The sequence below is a fragment of the Balaenoptera musculus genome, chromosome 16 (assembly GCF_009873245.2).
Source record: "Balaenoptera musculus isolate JJ_BM4_2016_0621 chromosome 16, mBalMus1.pri.v3, whole genome shotgun sequence".
NCBI lineage: Eukaryota > Metazoa > Chordata > Mammalia > Artiodactyla > Balaenopteridae > Balaenoptera > Balaenoptera musculus.
The window spans coordinates 9,620,450-9,636,385 of record NC_045800.1 but is presented as its reverse complement, the minus strand read 5'-3'; the positions used below and the strand labels follow the sequence as shown (position 1 = coordinate 9,636,385).

Sequence of the window (15,936 nt, the reverse complement as noted above, 5' to 3'; positions counted from 1 at the left end):
CTACACACCTGAAATGAGGCCACTCGAAAATCTGGGGCCGGTTTCAGGGTGATGTGGTTTCAGGGTTAGGGAGGAACTGAATTGTGAATTTTATTTAACTTTGATTAATTAAAACAAATTGAAATAGCCACGTGGGGTAGTGGGCTCTGCATGGGACAGCCCCACCTGAAGACATAGTTCCTTCACATGTACATAAGAGATGAACCGTCCCCATCAGCAGCATGGATTCCGAGAGGTTCTGTGTGAAGCCCTTGCAGGACTCAGATGCCTGGCAGTGCTCGGAAAGCGCTGGGTTCCTCCTTGCCACCCCTTGGCTCTGCCAGTGGGAAAGTCAGGCAGCTGTGCCTCCAGAGTGGAGACTGGGCTATATTCATGGCACAAGTGCCTGGCAACACGGACCAGCAGGAGGCGTCTCTCTGGCACCTGAACCAAGGATGTTCACCCTCGGGCCAACTGGAGGCCTTGGCTTAGCCAGTGCAACCTCACGCCCAGGCCTGGTAAGGAGGCCCGGGTAACCCAGTCAATTGGCTCCAAACACTTAATCTAGAACTCTCTGTGCCTACCCATCCCCACTGGCCACACCTGCAAGGGTGCCCATCCGGGCTGGGAGGGAGCTGACGTGGGTCCACAGCAGAGAAGTGTTTGCCAATTGCCATCTCTGTACCGATCTTGTCCCAAGAAACTGGCAGGGTGGGAAAGAAGCTTACCGTGGGGTGTGCAAGGTCAGAGGCCCCAGCTAACTGCATCTCGGCCTCCCCTTTCTTCTCAAGCATGTTAAGCCGTCAGGTGTTAAATATTTTAGCAGCCTGCTGATTCAGAGGTAGATCACGCAAGCGTTTCTCTGTTTCCAGGGAAGGCACCGTAACGGGTCTCATTACTGAGACTTTTAATGCCTTTTCCTTTTGTAAGGTGGTCAGAGGGTGTCTGGGAAGAAAAACCTCAGGGGAGGGGTACACCTGTGCCCTGGGAGTGGGCGGGGTGCGCAGAGAGAGGACCGCAGTGTGCAGTGGACACGGTCAGCACTGAATCCTCAGGCCAGGAGCACCCGTAGGTGGAGGGAAGCGGGGCCCCGAGACATGGGCACGGAGGGCGGGGGGAGGAGGCACCAGACGTGAGGCTGAGGGTGAAATCAGGTTGGAGGGAGGGGAGCGTCAGGTCCTGGAGTCCAAATCCTGGTCCCCCGCTCTCGGGCCTTGTTGGGTGATTGGGTCACTTCTCCAAGCCTCGGCTTCTTCACGGATAAATGGGCCAATGATGTCTCCTGGGGCTTAAAGGAAGGTTAAAGGTGATTAGAGGAGGCAAGATACAGAGTACCCTGCACAAGCCAGCTTTCCACAGCCAGGAGCTGTGACGACAGAGCTGTAGACAAGGTCCCTGAGCTGCGGGGACTCCTGAAGACAGCTCCATCCCCACAGCCGGCTCAGTCCCCCAGCAAATGTGCACCCAGGCCAGGTGCTTAGAAGGCAAGCCAAGGTCTGCCCCTTAGGGAGGAGCTAGGACACTGGGCACTCCTCCTCCCTTGGACAGAGGGTTGGGGTGAATCGGCAGGTGGGCGGTCGGTGGGCAGGCACTGCAGGGGAGTGATGCGTGCGGTTTGCTGGCTCCCAGCCCGGTGTCCAGCACCCAGCACCCTCCCTCTGGAGGGATCAGGTCGTTCACCGGCTCCTGGCACTCACTGTATGCCTTCATGCCTTTGCCAAGGGACCGCACTTCCTTCCCCTCCCTGGGCCTCAGTGTCCTCTGATGCTGGATCAGGAGGTGGGTGTCATGAGCCTGAATTCTCCGTCTAGAAATGTTTGGTGGGACACATGGTGATGGTCACCTCTAGAGAAAGTGGGTCTCGGCCTCTGGCCAAGAGAAGAAGTCACGATCTTGTTTCTTTGAGAAGGTTAGACTTGCAGATGCGGCTCTTGGTTACCCAGCACCCGATACTCTGCGTGGCACACAGTGGGCGCTCCGTGAGCCTTTGCTGAATAATTCATCTCAACTCGCTATCTGTTGGAGGCTTTCTGTCCTGGAAAACCAGGTCAGGTGGTACTCCAGAGGCAGATGGCCAGGTCTAACTTCTGGATTTGCCATTAGACTCTCCAACCTCGAGCAAATTCCTTAGCTACTCTAAGCCTCAGTTTCCTCACCTGAAAAACGTGTATAATGCTAGGATCCACTACAGACAGATATTAGGGAGATTACTTAAAAATAATGTGTGTTAAAAGCTTAGCCGAGTGCCTGCCTGGCATGCAGTAAGGACTTAAACATCAGGGGTAATTTTTGTTATTAGTGCTGTTTTTACTACTATCATCATTTGAATGATAATAGTGCAATTATTCAGGCAGGTTACTGGTAAACATTTGTGCTTTGACACAAGGACTCATTGAAATTTGCTGAAGTTCATTTGCATCTCCCCTGGATTCTTTGGAAGGTGTCATTACCCATTAAAGCTACCTCTCGAACTCCGGCTGACAGCCTCGCCACTGGGGTGGCCCTCAGTGTTGCAACATTGTATTTGATGCAAGGTCAAGCCATCAGGCACACATGGGGAATGCCTTATCTCCCTTGGGGAAGCTAGGGCTTTGTGGTTAACCTCTTGCCAAGAATGGCTGCAAAGAGGCTGAAACCTAACATTTGTGGCAGGGATGGAGCGCCTGTGTGGGTGAGCCCAGCCGAGGCTGCACCAGCGGAACGCAAGCTCTGAGTGTGTCTTATGGGTCAAACTGCCCGACTATTTAGTAAGACGTTTTGAGCTGCTAGCCCATCCCAAACTCCTAGAGGAAGGGGCAGGGATGAACGTTGTCTGGCTGCCTGACTTGCAGATGCTGTAGCACAATAGCTGGTGAAGGAGACCCCCTCCTGGCAGGTGACCAAGCAGCTGGTATTTAAATGGGCGTGGCCAGAGTTGTCAGAAAGTGAGGATTTGGATGAGGGGAGAGTGCCAAGCTTGGGCTTGAGGTCTCAGTTTAGGCCAGACTGCCTTTCAGGGCCACCTTTGAAGGATGTCTGGGGCAGAGTCCCTGGCTCCTGAGGCCTGGTAGCAGGGAAGCTCACCCTTTGAGACAGGTACCACCCACGTCTGGCTCAGGCATTCATAGTCCTGAAATAACTGAACCAGAAGGATCTTCAGTCTCCTCATTTTACAGGTGAGAAACTTGAGACCTCGAGAGGGTGTGTGACTTCCTTAAGGCCACACAGCTTGTCAGGGGGCCACTGGTCTGACTCGTATTGAATGCAGTTCTTCTGGCCTCGAGACCAGTGCTCTTTCCAACAAACCCACGGCCATTCTAGTGAGCAGGCATCACCTTTCCTGTACACAGCAAGCACCCCAGGTGGGCCTGGTATGAACTGACGTTATAGATCGTCTTCTGGAGGTGGTGGTAGTGGTCTAAGGTAATCTTGTCCTGGGGTTGTATCCAAGAAAGCTGCACATGTAGGCTTCCTCCAGCTATTTTGCGAAACGAGTTAAACTGCAGCCTCTGCACTCTGCTGACCCTGGCTTTCCTTTGATTGTGGCCAGTAGCATTTGCAGTAGGATTGCAGGAAAACCATTATGAGAAGCTGGTTGGACAAGAGCTTGCAGATTCTCTAATTCACCAGGATTTGGGGAGTGAGCAGCTACTGGTGGGGAGGGAAGTCTGGTTAGAGTTAACTCAGGAGAAAGTTCTGCTGAAACTTGAGTTCACCTCCTTCTAGCCCAGTGTGTCGATGTGAGCAGTTTGCTGAGGAAACTCTCAGACGATACTGCAGTCCGTTTCAGGTTTCTTTACAAACAGTTGGGCCATGAATCCTTGGGAGATAAAACACTCTTGATGATCACTGCAGGGTCTAGTTTTGCTTTTGCACGAAGATGGGAAGCTTATGTTAAAAACCACCAGGCTCCCTGTTGAGTCGCTGTTTGTACCTCTTCTGTGGTTCATATTTGATCTTCGGTGGAGAGAAATTATTTTGTAGAAATGGCCCCACCCGGGAGCGGTGGCATTTTTGCTTTCCAGAATCCCCCTTTGCATTTTGCACTCGGGGACTATAACTGACCCAAATGGGACAGTGTTACACTTTCCTGCTTCTTTCTGGGAGTCCTGAAAAGCCACTGGCTCACAAGTCTAACGAAGGGCATTTTATGTCTTCTCTTCTAAATTCCTTTTCCTCTGGTATAAGAACTGGAGAAATGTGTAAACGCAGAGGCAGGCCCAGACTTTAAAGGCATTAGCAGCAGGAACTCCAGCATGGCTGAGAGATGCTGGCCAGACTCAGACACCCTTGTCCTTGGGCGACCCCTCTGCCTGCCTTGCCGCTCCCCCTACTTCTCCGCCCTCTGGGGAACCGCACTCTTGTTCATGAGACCATAGAGGCTCAGGCAAATGTAGTGCCTGTGAAGCCTTCGCAACCCTCCAGCTCCCCAGGAGTACCCCCGCCCCCGGCTCTGCCCAAGAATTGAGAGTTCTTTCTGTTACCTGACCACAATTTTAAGACAGAAGCAAATGTATTATAGTTCGTATAGGATTTCACACTTTGCAGAAGAGGTTGGGTGTTTTCAGCTGGACAGATCTGGGTTCAAATTTGTCACTTAGTCACTCTAGGACATCGGTCCAGTTACTTACTTGCTTGAGGCCTCAGTTTCCTCATCTGTAAAGCGTGAATGAAGTCAGCACCTACCTCCGGAGGACTGTGAGATAGTGTGAGGGAAGGGCTAACTCGGGACTGGCACAGGCAAGCACCCAAAATATGTCTGTCTCCGTTTGAGGGTGAGGCCTCTGACGGCAGGGTCTGCGCTGGTCCTAGTCTTTAGCACAATGGGCTGCACATAGTAGGTCCTCAACAAATGTTTGTAGATTGATTGTGTGTTGTCCAGCGGTTAGAGGGTGTGTCTGTTTGGTGCTTCCCTCAAAAGAGAAATACAAATCTACTGGCCAGGTTAGTTCAGTAACACAATAACAAAATCATTGTAGTTGTAAATCGTACATTCATTCATTCATTCACTCACTCAAACTGAGGGCCTCCTACATAAAGGTCAAGCTAGGTGCTCTAGGCAGGGTTTCCGATCCTCAACACTATTGACATTTTGGGCTGGGTAATTGTTGGGGACGGCTGTCCTGCACAGAGTAGGGTGGATGCCAGTAGCACCCCCCAAGTCATGACAATCAAAAATGCCCCCAGATACTGCCAAATGTCCCTTGGTGGGCAAAACTGCCCCTGGAGAGCCACTGCTCTAGGGCTGTGCTACTCAAGGTGTGGTTCTTTAGACCAGCAGCCTTGGCATCACCCGGGAGCCTGTTAGACTGTGGTTGTGTCATCAAGTACTTTATTTTCCACCATCGTGTCAGATGGGACACAGACATCTGACTCTGACTCCTAGAGAACATTGTTTTTCTGTTCAGGAAGAGGGTACAGCCGGCGGAGCTTGCTTTGTATTTAGTCAGACTTACTTAAAATTAGGACTAGGTCAAGTTCAAATACAGGTTCAGCCGAGTACACGTTCAAGCGATGCGGGCCCTTGTGTGAAGTAGGCTTTGTGTGCACTCAAGGAAAATTCCAAGGCCACGGCTAGAAATCCTGGATGAGGTTCAGAAGTCACGTGGAACTGCCCCCACGCATTTTCTGCGTATATTTTGGGTTCAGGCTGACATTTCATCTTAGCGTGGGTGGAGGCAATGGCTGAATTTTTTGAAGGCCTGAACCCCGCCTACCAGCATTTCTCTTTGCCCTTACAGCTACGTTTTGCTGGGTTGCAATTCAGCAACGTACCTCCCTGCTTGGACAGCCGTTCATGGAATGTGAGAGCTTAGCTCAGAAGCCCAAAGCGGTGATTCCTTCTAAAAAAAAAAGAAAAAAAAATTCCCCAGAAGTCACTAGCGAAGTGGATCTTATTAGTGTGAGAGCTGAACTCACATGCTAGAGGCGGCCACTGGTCCTGGGTTCCTCATGGCATATTCCTCTGCTGACGTATTCAGAGTATATAAAAATAACCTGAAGTTAGCCCTTTGTCACTGTGGACTGGTTAGGCGTTTGGGTTCGTAGACACACAGCCTGTGTGTGCACCTGCCTTTGCTTGGTTGGTGGGACCCTGGGTAAGGGGCTTCACCACTCCAAGTCTGTTTTCTCCTTTGTCTGCTGAGGACAACAGCAGTGCCCACCGCAGAGGCTCCTGTGAGGATTAAGTCAGAGGAGGGATGGAAGCCACTTATCAGAGTGCTGGCTCTGTAGCAAATGCTCACAAATGTTAGCTAATATTAGAGTGGTCATTTAAAAAAGTTTAATTGCCTTTTTGGTTTTCCTGATCTGATAATTAAGTGGGGACAGCAGAGTGCAGGATGGTATTTTGTCACCCTTCATAGCTGGCAGATGACAGGATAATCTTCTAGGCAAAAATGCCCTATCGGCTCGGGTTTCTGGTGGTTGGGTGAAGCCCTGCGACGCCGCCACACTGGAGAAGAAGGGCTTCAGGGAACAGGGAGGTAGGGAGGGCTGGGGAAGGCGGGCCCCGGAGGAGGAGACTCCTGCCAGGAGAGCCATGAGCACTGGTCTGAGAGTCAGCACAGCGGCCAGGTGGGCACGGGGAAGGCTTGCTGTCCTGCCCTTGAGCTGACAGTCTGGTTCAAGAGGCAGCACACGAGCATGAAAGAGTTAAAACAGCTCACAGCCCTAATTGTCTTCGCCTCTCATTGGGTAATTAATGTAGGTGGCCGTTAATACTTACCTAGGAAGTATTCTCCGTGAGGGCAGATATTTTGTCTCTTCTGTTCACCCCTATCTCCCAGCACCTGGAAGTAGCTAACACATTGTAGGTGCCCAAGAAATACTTGTTGAATGGCTTAGTCGTATGCTTCTTTATCACAATCAGTTACTGGTTATACTCAAGAAGAGATTTCATTCCCACTACCCAGAACATTCTACTTCTCTTCTCCATTTCCCTTCTTTTTTGGCTCAGTGTTTCAGCAGTGTGTACCACCCCTGTAACCACTTTCAAGAGTTTTACCATATCTGTATACCACTGTATTATTATCTACTTATTATTTTTCTTTACATCGATTCATTTTTATTTCAATATATTACTTTACTTTTGTTTTAGGTAATGTCTGTGAAGTTACAGGTTTGATGTGCTAATTAGAACCTTTTCCTCATATGCTTCAAATGTATAACTATTTAAAATACCCTCATATGAGAAACCTTACTATGGTAACACCTGCTTACCCTATAAAAGTCAGCTTAAGTATTCCCTCTTCTGGAAAATCTCCCCATGCCTCTTCCAAGGCTGATTTAAATATTGCTTTTATGTTTCTGTCATGTGATAGCCACTCCATGAACCATCTGTAGAAGTGGGCAAGGGACCACGAGGCATCTGACATTGCACAGGGCCAGGAATGCAGTAGATACTCAATACGTGATTTTGAAAGACTGAATGAAACCTCTTGAGTCCAGGAGAGTTTGTGCTGTCTGGCCACGTATGGGTGTCCTGAGCGGACGCCCTAGGATTCTCTGAAGACAATGTGCTGTAACCAACCTTCCATTTGGGTGCCCATAAACAAGGCAGATATGTGAACTTCCATGTAGACTCACACTTCCAGCAGGGAGCTAGTGTGTTCTTTGTTTAGGGAGAGTTGGACCTCTGTCCTTCAGCATCACATAACTCCCTACCAGTTAACCAGCCAGCCTTGCATGTTTCCAGTCTCTGGCCTTGTTTCCCAGGTTTCTTCATGTACGATGTTATGGCATTAGCAGTCCAGGGAGGTGCCCATGGTCCAGTGGGGCAGAAGCAAGTCAAATAGTTAGAATGAACAGAATTGGATAGAATGAAGGTTCCTTTCAGTCTCCTGAATAACTTCTCCTAATACACATGCTGCACCCTCGGTTCTTCCCGCTCCGAAGGCCGACAGCACCTCGTGTCTGCTGGGGTTCTTGGTCCCATACTCCTGCTTCTTGCCCCTCCAGCATGAGTCTGTCTGCCCAGGCAGCGTCCCGTCTTATGCACTTTTACACTCGCATGGGCACTTGGAATAGTGCTCAGTGAATATTTGATTAGTTCATGGTTATTTATGTATCAGGCAAATTTGGACACGGGTTTCTAGTTTGGCTTCCCATTTTCATGTGGCTTGTCACTTCTCAGCCAAAGCAAAATATCATTGCCACAACAGAGTGTAAAGGAAACTGCAAACACAGAGCACAGCAGTACTCGGTGGACAGAGCTGGGGGTGTTTCCTAGGCACTGATTTGCCTTTTGTTTTCCAGAAGACTCCACTGGCAAAGAATCTTTGATTTGCTTTGTGGTTTTACATGCTTTTCTTCTGTAGCCTTAGGTCTAGCATGGACCAAATGAGTGCTTCTCAACATCACAGTTGACAGCCTTTTCACGATGCTTTTGGTTGCGAGTAACAGACAACCCAATACAAGAAAACAACAATACTAGGTCCATCATTTCTCCTGGCAGGAAACCCAGAGGCAGGGCACTTCCAAGGTTGAGTAATTCATTAGCCCTTTTTATCTTCCTCTCTACCTGAATTTAGCGTGCTGGTTAACGTCCCCCTTCATTGTTTCAAACTGGCTGCAGAGGCTCTAAGCATCAGGCCCCATATGACAATGTCGAGAGGCAGGAAGACATCTGAAGACACAAGATTTGCAGTCTTGCATCTCCTCTGAAGAGTGAGAAGAATGTCTCCAGAAATACAACTGACTTTCCTTTCTGTGTCATGGGCCAAGGGTGTGTCACATGACCACACCTAACCTAATTATTTGAACATAAGTAAGTAAGTAAACAGGAGAGGGAACATCACTTTTGGAGGCAACCGATGACTCCTGCCACAAAAGTTCAGATTCAGAGTTTCTCCCAGTGTGGTTTGGAAAGCATCTCCACCAGAATTATCCAGAATATGCTTGCTAAAATGCACATTCCTCAGCCCCTTCCTGACTTCCTGAATCAGAATCGCTGGGAACATTTTAAAAATAACCCAGGGAGTCTGACATGCACTAAGTTTTGGACCCATGGGTCTGGTGTTTGTGGTTGTCACCTATTAATATTTACAGGTTGTAGATCATCCTTCAGCTGTGCTGATCTTCTTGAGGGGAGGCTGAGGGAGCAAGGAGAATACAGAGTCAGCCTTCAAAATTCCCTTCCCAGTCCTTGCCTTTTGGAGATTCAAACAGAAATATTAACTGATACAGTGATGATATCTGGGATTTGGTTTAAAATAATCTGAGTAACAAGGGAGAAGTGAGCATGTGAATACAACAGAGTTAGCCATGATTTGATAATATTGAAACTGTTTGATATAATAGAGTTCATTATACTGTTCTCTTTACATAAGTTTAAAAAAAATCTCCCTTCCTGATACCTGCTCTGTCACTATGTAGCCTTTGACCTTGGGTGTGTCAATCTCCTTCTCTGGGTCTCAGATTGGATTCCAGGATTCCAACAGCACAAGTTCTTTTCTATAAAGCAGTGTATTCATGTTTTCTTTTTCTCCCTTTCCCTCCAAATGAACCTTTTCGTGCACAAAATCTCTTGTGGAACCCAAAGATATGACAGATTTAAGTGAAATAGCTCTGGTTACAGGGGCCTCCCAAGTAGCCTTTAAGAGAACTCCAGAAACCTAGGACTCTGGAGAAGATCGTTTAACAGCTATTGCACTGGGGCATTGCTGAAAACACTGACCACATTTCTGCAGGGGCCTTGACCTTGTACTCAGAACCAAGAAATCCTTAGGATGTAAAGATTCCATCATGGATGTAATTACTAAGGCACATCCATGCTGCCTGTGATTCAGTCTTTTTCTATAGAGTCCAGGTATCCCAAGACAACGGGCATAAGCACGTGTCTGTCCTACTCTGTACCAGTGCAGTCATCCCTCTGTATACCTGGAGAATGATTCCAGGACCCCCGTGGATACGCAAATCCGAGGATGCTCAAGTCCCTTATATGAAATGGTGTAGTATTTGCATATAACCTACACACATTCTCCCATATATTTTAAATTATCTCTAGATTACTTATAATACCTAATACAACATAAATGTTATGTAAATAGTCGCCTGTGCATAGCAAGATTTAAGTTCTGCTTTTGGGGACTTTCTGGAATATTTTTCTGAATATTTTCGATCCGCAGTTGGTTGAATCTGCAGATGCAGAAGACGCAGATGTGGAGGGCCTGCTGTGTCATGTTGTTACCCTTGACCTGGAGCAGGAGGAGATAGGCAATGCACATTTACTATTGCTTCAAGTTTATTATCAGGGCAACTTTTCTGGCTGTGACTAGGACCAGGGCTGTGTGGGTTGGCTGAGACTTTCTGGTATGGATGTATCTTTGTCAGATGTCAGGATTTAAATATCAGTCCCTCGTGATGTTGAGAGCCCTTTATTTCATCTTGCAGTGTGTCCTATACTGGGCCATGGCTCTGTCTGAATGCTAGCTACTGAACATCATTGCACTGTTCTGATCTTGGTGATACCTTGGAGAGGTGCTGGGGTCAGGTCTTTCTCAGCCAGAGTGTTTCTCCTGCAATGAATGGTCTTAGACTCTGGATACTTTCATAAAATTCTTCAAGGAGGAGATTAAATCACAGTAGTAACCAGATACCTACTGCATTAGTTTCCTATTGCTGCTATGATAAATGGCCACAAAATTCATGGCTTAAGACAATACAAATTTATTTTCTTACAGTTCTGTAGGTAAAACATCTCACATCGGTCTCAGTGGGCTAAAATCAGTAGGGCTGTGTTCCTTTCTGGAAGCCCTAGGGAAAAATCTATCTCCTTGCTTTTCCAGCTTCTAGAGGCTGCCCACATTTATTGTCTTGTGGTGCCCATCCTCCATCTTCAAAGACAGCAACACAGAGTCTTCAAATCTCTCTCTGACTCTGCTTCCACTATCAGTTCTTTTTTTCTCTCTCTTCTTCCTCCCTCTTCCACTTATAAGGACCCTTGCGATTATATTGGGCCCACCAGGATAATCCAGGATAATCTCCCTATTTTATGGTCAGATGATTAGCAACCTTCATTCCCCTTTGCCCTATAAATTAATATACTCACAGACATCTTTGTGGACATCCTTGAGGAGGGCATCATTCTGGCCACACCAGTAGGTTTCAAAGCATAGTGGTACCTTCCTGTGTCATGAAGGATATGCCTCCGGCAACTGGGGAGGGGCTATTTCACTTGAAAGGGATGTTATCTCAAAATCATGTTAGCTCTTTGCCTAACTGGAATGCTCAAGCTTAGGAGGTGGTGAGTGGAGCATGTTTTTTTTTTTTACCGTAAGTGGGTATGACCTGGGATCAGGGCACAAGGGCACAGAAGACTGGGCATTCTAATCCTCATGTCACGAACAGCTGATGGTATACATTTGAACAAATTAGCCTATTTTGAGTGTCAGTTATCACATTAGTGAAATAGGGATTTTAATGCTAAACCACTGAGCCCATGATAAGCATGTGAAGAAGGAATCTATTTAAATTTCCGTCAGAAGTGTGGTTCTTAGAAGCATGGTGTTTTTAAAAAGACAGTATTTTAGTGGAAGGCAATAAAAGTCTACTTCTTTATTCTACAGAGAATTCCCGTTTGGGGACATCGAGCCTCGGGCATCTGTTTCTTTAAGAGGAGGAAATGAAGCCTTGAGTCATTTGTGAGTCTCTTACCCTTTGGTCCCAGAGGATATAAAACATAGCAATGCTTTCTTGACACTAAACTTAAAATAGGAAGCCTGGCGCCCACGTATAGCCACAGGCTCTTCTCCATTGGGGCCTAGACGCAGAAATTTCCAGAGAAAAGGTGATAACGTTTCACTGGTGCGGGCAGGTAAGCGCCACTCTGGGGGTGAGGTCTATCTTAGCGAAGGAGTTGATCTGGGGTCCTATGAGGAAAAACAAAAACAAACAAAAAAACGAAATCCGCAACTCACAAATAGGAACACACATGCTCCCCGGAAATATGGCCGCGGGAAGGGGTTTGGATTTAGCCTCTGCCCATTTTAGAGGGCACATCAGCCCAGGAGAAGGCACAGGCAACAGGTTTTGCAAACTGTAGAGCGCAGTGCGCTCTAGGGCTCCGTGGTTAAGCAGCGTTAGGACTAGGCAGGTGAAGAAAGAAGGGCCAGAATTTGGCTTCCGGAACCAGCGAGCCACCACATCATCCCCAGCTTCTTTCTGAGGCTCCGGAGGCCAGCGGGCCGGCATTCCCCTCCTCCCCTCCGCCTCCACACCCCACCCCGCCCCGGGCTCGGCGGAGGCGGAGGAAGCGCGCGTGGACCGCAGAGTTGGGGCACCGGCCTGTAGTTGGCCTTCTCAGTGGTTCACACGCCGGTGCCTTCCCCGCGTTGCCATGAGTAGTGGAAAGCGCCGTGGAAAAACTAAGAGCTGTAGCAAGTTGTCATGACTCAGAGACTCCTGGAGGAAGTCTGCAGCGCATTCGCGAGCAGCGGCCGGGCCGCGCGTCCGTCCGTCCGACTGTCTCTCTGTCCCCTGCGCGCTCGGCGGCCGCGGGGCGAGTGGGCGCGCCGCCGCGTGGGCCCCTCGGTGGCCTGGGCGCGCCGCGACCGGCCCCGCGCATTCCTGGCCCGGGAGGAGAGCGCGGCGGGCGCCCTGCGCGAGCAGCTGGCTGCGCGCTGGCCGGCCGGGAGCGCCGAGAGCTGGGGGAGGAGCCTGGCCCGGCCGCCGCGGCTCTCCCACTCATTGGCCTTTTGTGCTGCAACTTTGCCCGAGCCCTTCGGGGAGCCGCGCCGCCCCGCGCCCGCCCCGCGCCGCTGCCCCGGGAAAGTTTGCGTTCTCGGCCGGGCCGGGCCGTGGAGACTCCGCGCGCCGCGCCGCCGCCGGGCTCGGAAACCTCAGCCTCTCGGGGGCTCTTGGGCAGTTGCGTCCCCGAAGGAAGGCGGCTCCGTGCGGGCCATCAGCGGTCGCCCCCGACTGGTAAGTGCGCCGCGGCCAAGGGCGGGCGGGAGGGCGAGCGCCCAGAGTCGGGGAGGAGACCCGCGTCCCCAGGACCTTGGCCGCCAGACAAAGACGTGCTAGAAGTAGCCGAAGCTCATTTCATCTTTCCCCAACGGGGACTGGCTAAGGGGAGGAAAGTGGCTGAACACACATGTGTGTCACTTGCTGGCAGAGGAGTGTGTCTGCGGGGGAGCCGGCGGGGCCCGCGGCTTCTGCCCGGGAAGCTCGTTCCGTCGGGTGAGGCGGGTCGGGATCCGCGCCCGAGGTCGGGGCGCATGCCCGAGGCTGGGATCCCGCCCACGGTGGAGGTCCCCGCCCGCGGTTGGGGTTCGTGCCGGTGGCCCGGGTCCCCGCCCGCCTCCCGGCTCCGCGCCATCCCCGCTGGGGTCCTTGCGGGCTGGTGTGGTCCCACCCGGTAGCGCAGGGGCTCCCCCGGCGGGCCACAGCGGCGCGCAGATTAGCCCTAAAACTCTGCACTGGACTTCTTCCGAGTTTGGGACTTTTAAATTCTCGAATAGTTACGTCAGCGGGGCTAGTGCACTTCAGGGCTCGGGCGCACCACGTGACCAGCCCTTGATTTTTTTTTTTTTTTTTTTTTTTTTTTTTCCCCCTTGGCGTCCTTGGCCCCAGCGGCCTCGGGGCCGTGTCTTCCCCTGCCTTCGGTCGTCCTGGAAATGCGACTTCAAAAGTAGTGATTCACTGCACGGCCTCAGAGCGCTTTCTGCAGCAAGCTGTTGCATGGTGTTCCTGCAACGTGTGTTGTCCTCCTCGGTGCTTGTCTTGTCTTAAATGGCATCGTCATCAGCGTGATATTATTATTGCTGTTATCTTTTGCCTCCGTCAAATGCTAGGACAGGAAAATGTGGGAGTGGGTTGAGATACAAGTGAAATAGACATTGTGAGAAAAATGTGTCTCCAAGGCGGACTGGGGGGATGGAAATAGAAGCTGAGCCGAGGGAAGGGTAGCCAGCGTGTTTGGCTGGTGCCGGAGTGTGTGTGCGCGTGCGCACGTCTTCATATGTGTGCGCGTGCGCACGTTTTCATGTGTGTGCCTGCATGTGTACACATGTCCCAAGCCTTTTCTATCACAGTACATGGAAAAGCAGGGGTCCTAGTGCCATTTCCTATCTGTTTTATGCCAGAGGAAGGTTCAGCTCTGTTATTAGGTGGAGAACTTCTTATTTCTCTAGGATTCCCTATTGAGGCCACATTTCGAAAACTGTTTCCATTGTATTTAGAAATGACTTTGTCTGGGGCCTTGTCCTGAGGCTGGGTTTCATCTGTGGTTTTCATCCATCCAGATTCACTTATATATTTCAAAGTTAGTCTTCACTAGTGTTTTTAGGGGGTCCATTTGGACAGTTGATGGAACTCAGAGGAAGGATTTGGTTGGGAATTGTGGAGTGAGTTACCTCTTAAAATGTTCGGTTTTCCTGTTCTGAGGTCGAGCTGGGAGCTCCTCCAGAGAATGGGGCCAGTTGTGCTGGGCAGGTGAGTGGAAGGGAGTGGATTCCCACGGGGCTTCTCATAGGCTGTGCCTGGGGCTTGGGCATTCTCTTCAGAGGAGAGTTGAAGCAGGAAATAGGTCAGGGACTGCCCTCCTTGTGCAGACACCACAGCCAACTCTCAGCTACCCGGAGCCTCGTCTTTGGCTCTTGCATTGTCACCGGTCCCTCATCAAAAGTTAACTTCCCAAGTCTCAGGGAGGCCAGCACCACAGAGTACAGCCCATACGTAGGCATTACTGCTTATGAAGCCGACACACCCCTCCCTGGTCCCCTCTGGGAGAGCTAGGCAGAATTGGCCTCTGGTCCCTCTGTTCGCATGCATCCCTTTTGTCTCTCTGAGCTTGGGCACTTAGAATATTTTATCTGGAAGGAAACTTAAAGATCAAGATTTCATTTTACAGATGTGAAAAGGGAGACTCAGAGAAGTCCAGGGTCTTGGTCAGGGTCACATGTGAAGGTGGGACTCAAACCCAGGACCCCAGACACCTGGCCTGGCAGCTAAGTCCTGCAGCCTCTTTGGTTTCACGCTTTGTACCGTGGTTATTTACATTTGTCGTTTCTATGGAGACAGACAGTGCTTCCAGGAAGGCTTGTCTAGTTTACGGTACCACTCCACAAGTGTGACGAGGGGCCGGGGGTCGGGGTAAATGGTAGTTGAAGTAAGTAAGACCACCCCTGCTCTCAGGGAGGGGTGTGTGTGTGTGTGTGTGTGTGTGAGATACCTGAACGGACACACACTGGGCAAACTTTATGGTGAAGATAGTGCCCCAGGAGGGGATGTTTGCATATGCATGAGGATGGTTGGTTGTCCCAGGGACTGGAGTGGGCAATATCTAGTAAGGGCCAGGGATGCTATGCAGGGGACAGTCCTGTCCAACCAAGAACCGCCTCACCCCAAATGCCAATAGCGCCCCCTGTAGAGGACACTGCAAGGGTTTGAGGAGTTGGGAGAGACCAGTTCTAATTGGGAAGATGAGAGATGGGGGTCTATGGGCTCACTAGACCCCAGGCTTTGGGTTTGAATGAGGCTGGGAGAGACTGAGGGTGAGGTCAAGAGCCGTGTGTGTGTGTGTGTGTGTGTGTGTTCTCCTGGGACTCAGTTCCACAGCCAAAAGCAGATGGTTCTTGAATTAACTATGGTTTGAGTCGAGCAAGCCCTGGCATCTTTTGCATAACCAGGAGAAGGTTTAGGAAGCTGGTGGTGGTGTCCCTGACTAGTCCTGGTGGGAGAAGCAAATCTAAGGAGAAGGAGTGGGTGCCCTGGTCTCTCCCGCTGTGACCTGTGGCCACGGCGTGGGAAATCTGTCCCGGTGGCTGGGCTTTGTCTCCCTCGCCCCCACTGAGGTCACAGTCCTTTGTTCACAACCTTGATAACCATTTCCACAGCAACTCACCGTGATGACAAAACAAGCCAAGGATTATGAAATCATTCCAGAGAAAGGAAGCCATGAAAAAGAAGAGCTGGGGAAACAAGTTTGTAGGGAAGTGCCTCTAAAAATAGAGTAGAGGGCAGGCGAAATTCTCGGGG

General features: G+C 50.3%; 1 protein-coding gene across 15 annotated transcripts in view; it reads left to right on the top strand.

Moving 5' to 3' along the window:
• Positions 1–15,936, top strand: part of TACC2 (transforming acidic coiled-coil containing protein 2) — a 212,876-nt gene that overhangs the window by 84,152 nt on the left and 112,788 nt on the right. The window contains exon 1 of one of the 15 annotated variants that reach the window (XM_036828578.1): positions 11,666–11,773. The exons of the other annotated variants lie outside the window; for them this stretch is intronic. The gene's annotated coding sequence lies outside the window, so the exon portion shown is untranslated. Of the gene's footprint in view, positions 1–11,665; positions 11,774–15,936 lie in introns of those variants that run through there. 15 annotated transcript variants of the gene reach the window in all.